This window comes from Taudactylus pleione, unplaced genomic scaffold (assembly GCF_031769625.1).
Source record: "Taudactylus pleione unplaced genomic scaffold, aTauple2 ptg000562l, whole genome shotgun sequence".
NCBI lineage: Eukaryota > Metazoa > Chordata > Amphibia > Anura > Myobatrachidae > Taudactylus > Taudactylus pleione.
Genome location: NW_028284964.1, coordinates 886,102 through 900,916, shown reverse-complemented (window position 1 = coordinate 900,916; position 14,815 = coordinate 886,102).

Sequence of the window (14,815 nt, the reverse complement as noted above, 5' to 3'; positions counted from 1 at the left end):
TCTCTCCCTAATAGCTCAGGAGAAAACAATTCTCTTCTTTGTTCAATATCAGTAGGTATGTTGACATCCCTTGAAAATGGGGAATCACAGTAGTAATAACCTCCTTTTTCCTCACTGTGGGAGAGGTCACTTTCTATAACACATTCCTCATCCTTCCCTCTTTTGCTACGACAAACAGGGATTGAAGAGTTTTGTTTACTTTCAAGCCCTGGCTGAAAATCTAAGAGAAGTCTAACTTCCCGACCTATATGCAATAAATGTTGCCGATGATAGGTTTTAATTGGGCCAGAAGCCCCTTCCGGCCTAATCTTGTAAGAGGGGGTCTCTGGAAGCTGTTCCACAATCTCATATGGTTCAGGATTCCATCGGTTGCTCAGTTTGCATTGGGAAGAATGTCCTAAATTCCGAACCAGAACTCTATCCCCTGGTAACAGTAAATGTTCACGAACTTTAGAATCATAGTGCACCTTGTTCTTTTCTCCTAATTTCTTAGCTGCTCTTTGTGCAAGTTGGTGTGCCTCATGCAAATCTCTCCTTAATTGCTCCACGTATTTTGTATGGGGAATACAGCCAGCTCTTCCTGTGGTGGTTCCAAAACAGACATCTATTGGAAGACGGGCTTCTCTTCCGAACAGCAAGAAGTAAGGGGAATACCCCGTGGCCTCATTTTTAGTACAGTTATATGAATGTACCAGCAAACTAATGTACCGACTCCACTGAGATTTCTTACTAGGATCCAAGGTACCCAGCATATTGAGGAGGGTGCGATTAAATCGCTCTGGCTGTGGATCTCCTTGGGGATGATATGGGGTGGTCCTAGATTTCTTGATACCACATATGTCACACATTTCTCGTATGATTTGACTTTCAAATTCACGCCCTTGGTCCGAATGTATACGAGCTGGCAACCCATAATGAAGGAAAAACTTCTCCCACAAGATCTTGGCAACTGTAATGGCCCTTTGGTCTCTCGCTAAATAAGCTTGCGCGTAGCGAGTGAAGTGATCAGTGATCACTAATATGGATGACTTTCTATCCTCTCCAGACTCTATAGCCAGGAAATCTATACATACTAAATCTAATGGGCCATCAGATGAGATATTCTTAAGCGTTGCACTCTTTGTTGGCAAAGTCTTACGGAGAATACAGTTGCCACAGTTGTTACAATAGCGAGTCACATCTTCTGCCATTTTAGGCCAATAAAACCGATCTACAATCAATGCAAAGGTCTTGTCTATCCCAAAATGGCCATGGTCATCATGCAAAGATTTAAGTACTATGGAGTGGTAAACTTCTGGTAACACCAGCTGTTCTTTGACTTTTCCCTCCTTGGAAACTTTCACCCTATATAACAGTCCTCTCCTGATCTTGAGAAGGTTAAACTGTCTACAGAGTAATCGAGCTTGGGGGTTATCAGTAGATATCAGTGGAGGATGCTTTAGACCTTTTATCACAGCTTGTCTAACTTCTTGAATATACGGATCTGCTTTTTGCTCAACTTCTAGTTGACTGCGGCTTATTCTTTGGAGATCTCCCATCTCTACCTTAGATAGCCAGCAATAAGCTAATGGAAGTGCCTTTCCTGTGGCTCCTAACACTTCAATAAAATTCTTAGCTATTTGTTTAGCTGAGCTTTGGTGGCATAATCCTCTTACTTCAGAGGCTGGCACCTCTATCCATCCTTCCTCTTGCGTACCATCCGGTTCTTGTTTCAATCTGGACAATGCATCTGCATCAATGTTACTTGTCCCTGGTCTATATTTTAAACAAAAATTATATACTGACAGGGCTGCCAACCACCTATGCCCTGTGGCATCCAATTTAGCCGTTGTCTGAACATACGTGAGGGGGTTATTATCGGTGTGGACCTCAAAGGCCACACCATACAAGTAATCGTGTAATTTGTCTACCACCGCCCATTTTAAAGCTAGAAATTCTAGTTTATGAGCGGGATAGTTCCGCTCACTAGGTGATAATCCTCGACTGATATAAGAGACCGGACGCAATTGAGTGTCATACAGCTGGTATAAAACTCCCCCAAGCCCTTCAAGGGATGCATCTATATGTAGAACATAAGGTCGGGATGGATCAGCGTATGCCAAGACTGGTGTATTGGTAAGGTGTTCCTTCAATTCTAGAAAGGCTTTCTCACAATGTTGAGTCCAACGCTCACCAAACTCCTCGTTAATCCGATAGTAAGCACCTGGGTCACTTTTCTTATATCTAAGAGAAGATTTTTTTAAAGGAGGATACCCTTTAGTGAGGTTAGTCAAGGGCTTTGCTATTTTAGAAAATTTTGGCACAAATCGCCTATAGTATCCACAAAATCCTAAAAAGGAACGTAATTCTTTTAGTTTGGTCGGCCTAGGCCATTCTTTCACTGCTTCCACTTTAGACGGATCAGCAGCTATTCCCTCTCGGCTGACAATATGGCCAATATACTTTACAGTTTTCTGACATATTTTACATTTTTCTAAAGATAGCTTAAACCCGTGAGCAATGAGACGATCTAACACCTTTAAAAGCTGCTGATTGTGCTCCTCTAATGTCTTACCAAATACAATGATGTCATCAAGATACACCACCACTTCTCGGAGATGCATATCTCCAACTGTCTTCTCCATACTCCTCTGAAACGTGGCAGGAGCTCCCTTGGTTCCCTGGGGCATTCGTAAAAATTAAAAAAACCCCAACGGACAGATGAATGCAGTCTTCTCAGCATCTTTAGGATACATCAAGATCTGATAAAATCCACTTTTTAGATCTAGCACTGAAAACCACTGACTACCCTGTAGGCAATCCAAGGCCTCATCCACCCGTGGTACTGTGTATTGATCTGGTACAGTCCGTTGGTTAAGTTTACGGTAGTCAATGCACATGCGTACCTCTCCATTCTTTTTTCTTGCGACCACTATAGGTGAAGCAAAAGGGCTTTCCGACTCCCGAATGACTCGGCTGTCTAATAATTTTTTCAAATGCTCTCTCATATCTTCTAAATCAGCTGGCGCCAATCTACGGGATCTTTCCCTAAAGGGAGTTTCGTCGGTTAAACGAATTTGATGGGACACATTGGTGGATAAACCCAGATCCCACTCATGCTGTGAGAACGCAGCATTCCGCTGTATGAGATCCTTCACCAACTTAGATTTACTTTCATCTGGGATATCACTCCCTGAAAAGCACTCTTCAAAGTCATGTTGTGGGCTGTATTTGGTCTTGGCCTGCACTTCTTCAATTTTCCGATATGCCTCCAGGCAGGAGGGATGTATATGTAAGGAGTTGGCATAGGCTGTCCCTCCCACTTCTCTACACCACTGCGCCAAAGTTTTGAATAAATTTGCATTGGTTCCCAGAATGACGGAAGCCTCTCTTTCCTCTCCATCTGATTCTGGGCAAATTAAAGCCGTGGTATGTATTTCTCCATTCACTCCAGCTACTTCCAAGGGAAATTTTAATGTAATAGGTATGTACCCTAGATATGGGTAACTATGATCACTTAATCCCCATAGGATAAGACCTGACAAGGGTAATATAGGAATATCATCCAAATGATGTCTATACCAGTCCTCGAATATGATGGATACCTGGGATCCGCTGTCTAACAAAACAGTACATGGGTTTCCATTAACAAATGCTGGTATCAGTGGAGCCGGTCCCATCAATCCCTCAGGCACAGAGTAGCTGCCACTGTAACTCCCCATCACTTCCTGCTGATTCTTTAGGGAGCCGATGCGGGGTTCATCGGTCTCCCACTGGCGTTTCCCGATGAGTTCCTGCGTCGACTAGCCCGAGAGCCTTCTTCAACACCGTTCCGTCTCTGATCACATTCAAACGCTCTGTGGCCAAGTCTTCCACAGCGAAAACACCTTTGCTGTCTAGTAACCCTTCCTCTTTCAGCAGTATTCATGGGCGTAGTTCCAGTGGGTGTTTTAGCTGTGTCATCTTTCTTCTTTATCTCCTCTTTCAACTGAAATGCTAGCTGCCCAACTTGCTCTCGTAACTCTTCTACTACTTTAGCTAAATGTTCAATAGGAGCTGTTGTTGTTTCATTCGTTTTAGGTGTCACCATTTTAACTTTTTTTACAGTCTTCTCTCGTGCTTCAACTAGAGATTCTTCCTGTTTAACTTCCCTCATTAATTGCATAAAGGAAGGAGGTTGTCTGCTGACTGTAGTGTATCTCAGCCGCTGAGCGATTGGATCAGTGGTAAGAGCCCCTTCTATCAACTGTTGCATCCTTTTATCATTAACCTCTTCTGTTGTCATTCCCCCCTTTTCAACAATTTGATGAATGATTTTGTCAATGCGATACAGATATGCTGTCAACTTCTCCCCCACCTCTTGGTAAGTATGCCGCAACCGATACTTAAGATCATCTACATTCTCCATTGTCCCAAATTCTAATTCTAGAGCTGCAAGATAATCTCGGAAACTTATAGTAGGGTCATCTCTCCGAGTGGCATTTATTACTTCCATAGCTGGGCCCCTTAAACTTTCTTCTATTCGTTGTTTTTTTATTGCATCAGGACACTGCCACTCTTCCGACAACTGATGTACGGTGTCTTTCCAAGCTTCATAGCTGTCTTCTCCAGTGGGTACCGGCCGAATCCCCGAAAAAATCCTCAAGCGTCTATACCCTCCCTCATGATGAATTCTCCCAAATTCATCTACTAGCGTCTTTACAACAGTCACCATCGCATTGTTCTGGTTTGTATCAGCATTAGATCCTTGGTCAAGAGTATTACTCCCCATATTATGTAAATTCTCCCCATTAAAGGGTGTGGAACGATTATGAACAGATTCCCCTGCCCCTATACCACTGCTTGGCTTTTCAACTGGCCAAATAATATTCCACTTCTGTCCATCTCCATCAGGAGTGGGTATCCTAACAGGAATCATATCCCTTTCCAGCGGTTCCTTGGTGACTACTAATGCAGCGCACACTACTCCATCAATTTTTTCCCAAAAATCTACCACTCGTGGCTCTTTGATGCCGTACAAATTCTCAACAGCTAATACTATCTGAGCACTCCGAACATCGCTCAGATTCCCCCCTAGGGCTAAGCAGTTCAGTGGGGGGACACTTTTCCTTTCACACCACTCTAAAATATCTTCCCTCTTTATTGACGCCATACCTTGATAGTAAACAGAAGATACCCCGAGGCTTCCCTGTCTCACTTTTCAGATCTCAGCAGTGCCTCCAGTTGTAACCCTGTTTGTGACTGCAGATTGGTTAAGTTTAGTGCCTCCACCCAAGCTATTTACTGTTATAATGTAGTATGGGTCCACTTGGGCAAAACCCACCTAATTACTAAATTAGTGTTGCGTTACATAGAAACATCATTTACCTGCTATCTGTATAATTCTTCTCCACTGAATTCACTCTTTGAAATATCTCACCTAAGGATTATTAAGTAAATAACACCACAGTACAAGTTTCTTTTCTATATTTTGTGATAACTTTCAAACAGAGTTTTAAAGGTTTCGTACTACTAACATATTGAATAACACATGTTTATGTTGCAAATATATTAGAATAGTGGTTTTAATACAATCAACCATACTCTTATTATTAATATAGTAATTTATATTATACCTAGCAAATAGCTAACAGGATAAATAGCCTGTATATTATTACATACAAACACTGAAAAACATCACATATGAAATTATTTAGAAAAGTCTATGAATGAGTCTATCACACAATAGGCAGCCTGTGGCGTGCCTTTAGTCCTGCATCAGGGAGTAATCCCAATTTGTATTTAACAGAAGGATGTCCGCTGCTATAGTTTGCTTAGACTGAGCAGTATTTAGTTTGCTATATGTTCCGGGTAGTGTTTTATATCATATCCTGAGGACGGGTGCCTTTAGTACAGTAAATGTGCTTCTCCTGTCTCAAGTCCAGAATCCCGTTTAATATTGGCAACTATTGTAGCGAATCACCTTTTAAAGTTATTTTCTTTTGAAAACAGAACCTCAGTAATATTGCTACTACAGTCTGCTTTTTAAGGATGTCTCATGGCCCCAGGGATTAGTTAGTGTAATAATGGTAATCTAAGCCAGAAGGTAATATCTCTGTAAATGCAATCACTGCAGGTCTAAATTAATCCAATCTCTCCCCCAGCACTTCTCTCCATTTGGCTATTATAAAAGTTTTATACGAGTGACTCCTTAGTGTTTGTTATTAACTGGGCTCACCACCTCCGCGTATAGCTGCTCCCAGCTGACTCCTTATGTCACTCAGGCAAATCTCTAGCAGCTGCCTCCGCCTCCTGCCTTCCTTCAGCTGTACTGAGCTCCTGCGTCACACAGCTCCCTGCCTGAACTCCACTATCTCAGTGGCCAGATGCTGCTGCGGCTACTCCTCCGATCTGACGCTGATGCTGTCAGCTTAGTGCAGATGCTGCTCTGCTCACACTGGCCTGACTGAGCCTGTTACTCCATCTCTGCTGTCATCTCAGCTCTTAAGCCAGACAGCATGGAGGTGATCAGGTCAGTCAGCACTGGAGGGGGATCAGGAGACTGGCAGTTACTAGACTGGCAGTTACTGCTGCTGCAGTGGCATTTATAACCTTGCTGACCTGTCCATGTGCTCTTTCTAGAACTATCCCTCCATGCAGTGTATGAGGTGCAGTAAATCACTTTCACTGGGGCCATGTTTCACCCCTTCACACTGTACATATAATAATTATACACAGTCATATTAAACACATACAGATACAATACTATCTTAAAGATGTAATATACACACATATAGTTCTGTTTTATTTTACATATTTTACACCCTATATGGATTATCCCTCTTTCTCATACTTATTAAAGGGTGTTACACTCTCCCCCTGATGCACAAACAAGGAATTTGAAAAGAATCTTGTGAGTGCATCAACAACTTCATGTATTGTAACTATGCCCCTTTTACAGTACTATTTTTTTTCCTCTTATACCCATTTACTGTACATTCTATCTCCACCCTACATTTCCCTCATCCACCCAAAGTAAGGCCACGAAAAGACTATATTGGGATGGATTATGCGGGGTACTTCAACGGGTTGTCCTAAAGTGTCATAGGTTAACATCATCGGAGGCCTAACATTCCTCTTTGGTCGTAGAAAGGTCTCTACCTTCCCTAAATCATTTTCAGTTTCAAAGGATTCCTCACCCAGACTCCCTGAATCCTGTAATTCCAACTGAGGCGCTTCTAACGGAGAAAGTTCATAGAGTGTCACCATTGAGGACTCATTGGTATCTTCACTCTCATTATCTCTCCCTAATAGCTCAGGAGAAAACAATTCTCTTCTTTGTTCAATATCAGTAGGTATGTTGACATCCCTTGAAAATGGGGAATCACAGTAGTAATAACCTCCTTTTTCCTCACTGTGGGAGAGGTCACTTTCTATAACACATTCCTCATCCTTCCCTCTTTTGCTACGACAAACAGGGATTGAAGAGTTTTGTTTACTTTCAAGCCCTGGCTGAAAATCTAAGAGAAGTCTAACTTCCCGACCTATATGCAATAAATGTTGCCGATGATAGGTTTTAATTGGGCCAGAAGCCCCTTCCGGCCTAATCTTGTAAGAGGGGGTCTCTGGAAGCTGTTCCACAATCTCATATGGTTCAGGATTCCATCGGTTGCTCAGTTTGCATTGGGAAGAATGTCCTAAATTCCGAACCAGAACTCTATCCCCTGGTAACAGTAAATGTTCACGAACTTTAGAATCATAGTGCACCTTGTTCTTTTCTCCTAATTTCTTAGCTGCTCTTTGTGCAAGTTGGTGTGCCTCATGCAAATCTCTCCTTAATTGCTCCACGTATTTTGTATGGGGAATACAGCCAGCTCTTCCTGTGGTGGTTCCAAAACAGACATCTATTGGAAGACGGGCTTCTCTTCCGAACAGCAAGAAGTAAGGGGAATACCCCGTGGCCTCATTTTTAGTACAGTTATATGAATGTACCAGCAAACTAATGTACCGACTCCACTGAGATTTCTTACTAGGATCCAAGGTACCCAGCATATTGAGGAGGGTGCGATTAAATCGCTCTGGCTGTGGATCTCCTTGGGGATGATATGGGGTGGTCCTAGATTTCTTGATACCACATATGTCACACATTTCTCGTATGATTTGACTTTCAAATTCACGCCCTTGGTCCGAATGTATACGAGCTGGCAACCCATAATGAAGGAAAAACTTCTCCCACAAGATCTTGGCAACTGTAATGGCCCTTTGGTCTCTCGCTAAATAAGCTTGCGCGTAGCGAGTGAAGTGATCAGTGATCACTAATATGGATGACTTTCTATCCTCTCCAGACTCTATAGCCAGGAAATCTATACATACTAAATCTAATGGGCCATCAGATGAGATATTCTTAAGCGTTGCACTCTTTGTTGGCAAAGTCTTACGGAGAATACAGTTGCCACAGTTGTTACAATAGCGAGTCACATCTTCTGCCATTTTAGGCCAATAAAACCGATCTACAATCAATGCAAAGGTCTTGTCTATCCCAAAATGGCCATGGTCATCATGCAAAGATTTAAGTACTATGGAGTGGTAAACTTCTGGTAACACCAGCTGTTCTTTGACTTTTCCCTCCTTGGAAACTTTCACCCTATATAACAGTCCTCTCCTGATCTTGAGAAGGTTAAACTGTCTACAGAGTAATCGAGCTTGGGGGTTATCAGTAGATATCAGTGGAGGATGCTTTAGACCTTTTATCACAGCTTGTCTAACTTCTTGAATATACGGATCTGCTTTTTGCTCAACTTCTAGTTGACTGCGGCTTATTCTTTGGAGATCTCCCATCTCTACCTTAGATAGCCAGCAATAAGCTAATGGAAGTGCCTTTCCTGTGGCTCCTAACACTTCAATAAAATTCTTAGCTATTTGTTTAGCTGAGCTTTGGTGGCATAATCCTCTTACTTCAGAGGCTGGCACCTCTATCCATCCTTCCTCTTGCGTACCATCCGGTTCTTGTTTCAATCTGGACAATGCATCTGCATCAATGTTACTTGTCCCTGGTCTATATTTTAAACAAAAATTATATACTGACAGGGCTGCCAACCACCTATGCCCTGTGGCATCCAATTTAGCCGTTGTCTGAACATACGTGAGGGGGTTATTATCGGTGTGGACCTCAAAGGCCACACCATACAAGTAATCGTGTAATTTGTCTACCACCGCCCATTTTAAAGCTAGAAATTCTAGTTTATGAGCGGGATAGTTCCGCTCACTAGGTGATAATCCTCGACTGATATAAGAGACCGGACGCAATTGAGTGTCATACAGCTGGTATAAAACTCCCCCAAGCCCTTCAAGGGATGCATCTATATGTAGAACATAAGGTCGGGATGGATCAGCGTATGCCAAGACTGGTGTATTGGTAAGGTGTTCCTTCAATTCTAGAAAGGCTTTCTCACAATGTTGAGTCCAACGCTCACCAAACTCCTCGTTAATCTGATAGTAAGCACCTGGGTCACTTTTCTTATATCTAAGAGAAGATTTTTTTAAAGGAGGATACCCTTTAGTGAGGTTAGTCAAGGGCTTTGCTATTTTAGAAAATTTTGGCACAAATCGCCTATAGTATCCACAAAATCCTAAAAAGGAACGTAATTCTTTTAGTTTGGTCGGCCTAGGCCATTCTTTCACTGCTTCCACTTTAGACGGATCAGCAGCTATTCCCTCTCGGCTGACAATATGGCCAATATACTTTACAGTTTTCTGACATATTTTACATTTTTCTAAAGATAGCTTAAACCCGTGAGCAATGAGACGATCTAACACCTTTAAAAGCTGCTGATTGTGCTCCTCTAATGTCTTACCAAATACAATGATGTCATCAAGATACACCACCACTTCTCGGAGATGCATATCTCCAACTGTCTTCTCCATACTCCTCTGAAACGTGGCAGGAGCTCCCTTGGTTCCCTGGGGCATTCGTAAAAATTAAAAAAACCCCAACGGACAGATGAATGCAGTCTTCTCAGCATCTTTAGGATACATCAAGATCTGATAAAATCCACTTTTTAGATCTAGCACTGAAAACCACTGACTACCCTGTAGGCAATCCAAGGCCTCATCCACCCGTGGTACTGTGTATTGATCTGGTACAGTCCGTTGGTTAAGTTTACGGTAGTCAATGCACATGCGTACCTCTCCATTCTTTTTTCTTGCGACCACTATAGGTGAAGCAAAAGGGCTTTCCGACTCCCGAATGACTCGGCTGTCTAATAATTTTTTCAAATGCTCTCTCATATCTTCTAAATCAGCTGGCGCCAATCTACGGGATCTTTCCCTAAAGGGAGTTTCGTCGGTTAAACGAATTTGATGGGACACATTGGTGGATAAACCCAGATCCCACTCATGCTGTGAGAACGCAGCATTCCGCTGTATGAGATCCTTCACCAACTTAGATTTACTTTCATCTGGGATATCACTCCCTGAAAAGCACTCTTCAAAGTCATGTTGTGGGCTGTATTTGGTCTTGGCCTGCACTTCTTCAATTTTCCGATATGCCTCCAGGCAGGAGGGATGTATATGTAAGGAGTTGGCATAGGCTGTCCCTCCCACTTCTCTACACCACTGCGCCAAAGTTTTGAATAAATTTGCATTGGTTCCCAGAATGACGGAAGCCTCTCTTTCCTCTCCATCTGATTCTGGGCAAATTAAAGCCGTGGTATGTATTTCTCCATTCACTCCAGCTACTTCCAAGGGAAATTTTAATGTAATAGGTATGTACCCTAGATATGGGTAACTATGATCACTTAATCCCCATAGGATAAGACCTGACAAGGGTAATATAGGAATATCATCCAAATGATGTCTATACCAGTCCTCGAATATGATGGATACCTGGGATCCGCTGTCTAACAAAACAGTACATGGGTTTCCATTAACAAATGCTGGTATCAGTGGAGCCGGTCCCATCAATCCCTCAGGCACAGAGTAGCTGCCACTGTAACTCCCCATCACTTCCTGCTGATTCTTTAGGGAGCCGATGCGGGGTTCATCGGTCTCCCACTGGCGTTTCCCGATGAGTTCCTGCCTCGACTAGCCCGAGAGCCTTCTTCAACACCGTTCCATCTCTGATCACATTCAAACGCTCTGTGGCCAAGTCTTCCACAGCGAAAACACCTTTGCTGTCTAGTAACCCTTCCTCTTTCAGCAGTATTCATGGGCGTAGTTCCAGTGGGTGTTTTAGCTGTGTCATCTTTCTTCTTTATCTCCTCTTTCAACTGAAATGCTAGCTGCCCAACTTGCTCTCGTAACTCTTCTACTACTTTAGCTAAATGTTCAATAGGAGCTGTTGTTGTTTCATTCGTTTTAGGTGTCACCATTTTAACTTTTTTTACAGTCTTCTCTCGTGCTTCAACTAGAGATTCTTCCTGTTTAACTTCCCTCATTAATTGCATAAAGGAAGGAGGTTGTCTGCTGACTGTAGTGTATCTCAGCCGCTGAGCGATTGGATCAGTGGTAAGAGCCCCTTCTATCAACTGTTGCATCCTTTTATCATTAACCTCTTCTGTTGTCATTCCCCCCTTTTCAACAATTTGATGAATGATTTTGTCAATGCGATACAGATATGCTGTCAACTTCTCCCCCACCTCTTGGTAAGTATGCCGCAACCGATACTTAAGATCATCTACATTCTCCATTGTCCCAAATTCTAATTCTAGAGCTGCAAGATAATCTCGGAAACTTATAGTAGGGTCATCTCTCCGAGTGGCATTTATTACTTCCATAGCTGGGCCCCTTAAACTTTCTTCTATTCGTTGTTTTTTTATTGCATCAGGACACTGCCACTCTTCCGACAACTGATGTACGGTGTCTTTCCAAGCTTCATAGCTGTCTTCTCCAGTGGGTACCGGCCGAATCCCAGAAAAAATCCTCAAGCGTCTATACCCTCCCTCATGATGAATTCTCCCAAATTCATCTACTAGCGTCTTTACAACAGTCACCATCGCATTGTTCTGGTTTGTATCAGCATTAGATCCTTGGTCAAGAGTATTACTCCCCATATTATGTAAATTCTCCCCATTAAAGGGTGTGGAACGATTATGAACAGATTCCCCTGCCCCTATACCACTGCTTGGCTTTTCAACTGGCCAAATAATATTCCACTTCTGTCCATCTCCATCAGGAGTGGGTATCCTAACAGGAATCATATCCCTTTCCAGCGGTTCCTTGGTGACTACTAATGCAGCGCACACTACTCCATCAATTTTTTCCCAAAAATCTACCACTCGTGGCTCTTTGATGCCGTACAAATTCTCAACAGCTAATACTATCTGAGCACTCCGAACATCGCTCAGATTCCCCCCTAGGGCTAAGCAGTTCAGTGGGGGGACACTTTTCCTTTCACACCACTCTAAAATATCTTCCCTCTTTATTGACGCCATACCTTGATAGTAAACAGAAGATACCCCGAGGCTTCCCTGTCTCACTTTTCAGATCTCAGCAGTGCCTCCAGTTGTAACCCTGTTTGTGACTGCAGATTGGTTAAGTTTAGTGCCTCCACCCAAGCTATTTACTGTTATAATGTAGTATGGGTCCACTTGGGCAAAACCCACCTAATTACTAAATTAGTGTTGCGTTACATAGAAACATCATTTACCTGCTATCTGTATAATTCTTCTCCACTGAATTCACTCTTTGAAATATCTCACCTAAGGATTATTAAGTAAATAACACCACAGTACAAGTTTCTTTTCTATATTTTGTGATAACTTTCAAACAGAGTTTTAAAGGTTTCGTACTACTAACATATTGAATAACACATGTTTATGTTGCAAATATATTAGAATAGTGGTTTTAATACAATCAACCATACTCTTATTATTAATATAGTAATTTATATTATACCTAGCAAATAGCTAACAGGATAAATAGCCTGTATATTATTACATACAAACACTGAAAAACATCACATATGAAATTATTTAGAAAAGTCTATGAATGAGTCTATCACACAATAGGCAGCCTGTGGCGTGCCTTTAGTCCTGCATCAGGGAGTAATCCCAATTTGTATTTAACAGAAGGATGTCCGCTGCTATAGTTTGCTTAGACTGAGCAGTATTTAGTTTGCTATATGTTCCGGGTAGTGTTTTATATCATATCCTGAGGACGGGTGCCTTTAGTACAGTAAATGTGCTTCTCCTGTCTCAAGTCCAGAATCCCGTTTAATATTGGCAACTATTGTAGCGAATCACCTTTTAAAGTTATTTTCTTTTGAAAACAGAACCTCAGTAATATTGCTACTACAGTCTGCTTTTTAAGGATGTCTCATGGCCCCAGGGATTAGTTAGTGTAATAATGGTAATCTAAGCCAGAAGGTAATATCTCTGTAAATGCAATCACTGCAGGTCTAAATTAATCCAATCTCTCCCCCAGCACTTCTCTCCATTTGGCTATTATAAAAGTTTTATACGAGTGACTCCTTAGTGTTTGTTATTAACTGGGCTCACCACCTCCGCGTATAGCTGCTCCCAGCTGACTCCTTATGTCACTCAGGCAAATCTCTAGCAGCTGCCTCCGCCTCCTGCCTTCCTTCAGCTGTACTGAGCTCCTGCGTCACACAGCTCCCTGCCTGAACTCCACTATCTCAGTGGCCAGATGCTGCTGCGGCTACTCCTCCGATCTGACGCTGATGCTGTCAGCTTAGTGCAGATGCTGCTCTGCTCACACTGGCCTGACTGAGCCTGTTACTCCATCTCTGCTGTCATCTCAGCTCTTAAGCCAGACAGCATGGAGGTGATCAGGTCAGTCAGCACTGGAGGGGGATCAGGAGACTGGCAGTTACTAGACTGGCAGTTACTGCTGCTGCAGTGGCATTTATAACCTTGCTGACCTGTCCATGTGCTCTTTCTAGAACTATCCCTCCATGCAGTGTATGAGGTGCAGTAAATCACTTTCACTGGGGCCATGTTTCACCCCTTCACACTGTACATATAATAATTATACACAGTCATATTAAACACATACAGATACAATACTATCTTAAAGATGTAATATACACACATATAGTTCTGTTTTATTTTACATATTTTACACCCTATATGGATTATCCCTCTTTCTCATACTTATTAAAGGGTGTTACACATACATATAACAATTAAAAAGTAACAAATATCTCATAAATCGGCTATTATGAGCCAAAGTTGTGTCAAATACTGATACATAGTAAGCTACCATTTACTCATACCATTCATAACGATGCATATACATTAATGGCACGCTAAAATGAGGCTAATGACGCACAAAAAGGATTATATCACAATTGTATAAGAATGAGCTGAACATAAACTCCACTACAAGAAACAATAACCCTTTGGGTGCCATGGTCCCTAAGTGATATATCCATTTAGTCTCACACTGCATCAATAATTTAGACCTACCTCTTCTAAATGGTGTCGGCACATGGTCTATAATACGATATGTAAGTACCGATAAATTATGGCCAGCTGTGAGAAAGTGGCGTGTAACTGGCTGGTCACTCGACCCACTAGTTAGTGCTGAGCGACGTAACGCCATACGCTCTTTGAATTACCATTCCATTTTACCTACATAACTAAGGGCCTGATTTAGAGATGGATGGAATTGCACAGGTGCACACAAGCTGTTGTGCAATTCCGTCCATTTAAAATGCAAATGCAGAAGAAGGTGTCAGCCTGGGATCACCATCGGAACAATCAGTCGCGATTGCAGTCCCTTCGGCCAGGCTGCAGTAGCTGAAGTTTACCGCAGCCTGACCGGGTCCTGGCAGCTTGCGAGGCCAGGAAGTGTCCGTGCACCCACACAGACCCTGGCCTCGTCCCTCCTGGAAAAT